This window comes from Pinus tabuliformis, chromosome 1_2 (assembly GCF_031772625.1).
Source record: "Pinus tabuliformis cultivar Carrire ecotype Pingquan chromosome 1_2, CPIR1, whole genome shotgun sequence".
NCBI lineage: Eukaryota > Viridiplantae > Streptophyta > Pinopsida > Pinales > Pinaceae > Pinus > Pinus tabuliformis.
The window spans coordinates 1,059,026,664-1,059,028,613 of record NC_142298.1 but is presented as its reverse complement, the minus strand read 5'-3'; the positions used below and the strand labels follow the sequence as shown (position 1 = coordinate 1,059,028,613).

At 34.8% G+C, this 1,950-nt stretch overlaps 1 pseudogene; it reads left to right on the top strand.

The window, feature by feature from the left end:
- Window positions 1-224: 224 nt before the first annotated feature.
- Window positions 225-1,105, top strand: LOC149209786 (enoyl-[acyl-carrier-protein] reductase [NADH], chloroplastic pseudogene; annotated as a pseudogene).
- Window positions 1,106-1,950: the final 845 nt, after the last annotated feature.

Genomic DNA, 1,950 nt, shown 5'->3' with positions numbered 1-1,950 from the left:
TCAAGGCCTTAGTAAATTCCCTGTCAATTCCAACAGTAAAAAATCTTTAATGACCAAGTTATCATGAAAGCCATGTTTTCAATGCATTGCCTATTTCTTCTTGTCTTGCTTCATCCTCATCCTTAGGGTTTATAGAATTTGCATTCATTCATTCTACTAAATATTTGTGGCACTCCTTCTCCATTTATGTTCATGTAGGTTGAAGGAATTAGTTTTCTAATAAGATGTTGAAGTCATACTTATGTGCACATTTTGTATGCCCAAGGTTTGGACCAAGCTATAGTCTGAATACAAGGCTTCTTACTATTAGAAGAAGTCCTTAATGTGAAGAGGATCCTATTAGGAAAGAGAGCATTTGTTCTTGGATAGCAGTTGGAAATGGATATGGTTGAGCCCATAGAAAAGTCCCTTACTTCCATTGATGTAAAAATTCTTGTTGGCACATGGGTTCTACCTAATAACACATTTGAAACTAGCTTAAAAGGAGGTGTGTAGTAGCCTCAAATTAGACAGTTCAAGAAGTTACAGAGCATGTAAAACAAGACTTTGGAAGCATTTATATTCTTGTGCACTCACTTGCAAATGGCCTAGAGGTCAATATACCTCTTCTTAAGACATCAAGGCAGGGGTACTTTGCAGTTGTTTCAACCTCAAGTTATTCTTTTGCCTCATTGCTATTACCTATAATGAATCTTGGTGGGTTCATAATATCTCTCACATATATGACATTAGAAAGGATCATTCCAGGATTTGGTGGAGAAATGAGTTCTACAAAAGCTACCTTGGAATGTGACACTAAGATTCTTGCTTTTGAACCTCGAATATGCTACAACATAAGAGTTAATATAATTTAAGCAGGTTCCATGAGAAGCAAAGATACAAAGGAAATTGAATTTATAGATACCATAATTGAATACTTAATGACCAATGCTCCCTTGCAAAAGGATGTATTACAACATTTGTAGCTTCAACATTAGCCTCTGCAATAACTAGCACATTTGCATATGTTGAAAATGGGTTGCATGCTATGGGAGTTGCAGTGGATAGTCCATCCTTTGTTGAACTTGCAACACCACAAATAGAAATAAGCAAGATTCCAACATGATACTATTAGTAAACAAGCCATGAAAAAAGAGTTTTAGAGCCTCTAGAAAATGGATTGTTGGTTCCTAAATTGATATTAGTAGCAAAAGATGTCCTGGAAGCAAGAAAAATCTTGATAAAGAATCATTTAAAGCTTCTAGATGTGATTCCTATTGTACTGTTGTGTGGTTCACGTTCGTTTAGAACTTGTCATGGTTAAGATAATGGAGCTCGAAATTCGTCACATGTCTAGATGAAAGGTTATATTGATGATATTTTTGTTCCTATTTATTCCTTTCACCTTTTGATCACCTTAGAAAGTGCATTAATCATGAGAGGAGGAGCCAAGTGTTAAATTTTAGAAAGAAAAGGCTTCATTTGACTTGTGCCTTAGTCAAATGGAAAAATTCTAATTTCCAAATAAGCAAGATGACTTGATTTGCATCTAGCAAGAGTGACATGGCATTGTCATCTAGTTAAGTCTGTCAATTCGAGTTTGTGGGCAAGAAGTAGAGTTGTGCATGGGTTGATTGCTAAGATCTAGCAATGTAGTGGAGTTATTGTTAGTTAATCTCAGTTATCTAATCTCTAGTCATAAATAGAATCATTAGGAGTTCAGTTGAGTAGTAGTAATTGTTGTTAACTCACTAATATTTCATTTAACTAGCCAATTTAGTAAAAATAGCCCAAATCATGCAAAGAATTCAAATTTCTTAGTTGAATGGAGGAAAAAGGCATCAATGTAATCATTATTATATACTAGTGAGTGTACAATGTTTTCATGTAGCAAGTGAGACTATTCTCTTGGGAATTGTTCAAGCTCCTATTCTTTAGGAGCTAATTTCCTCAAGAATTGCGCAAGGAAAT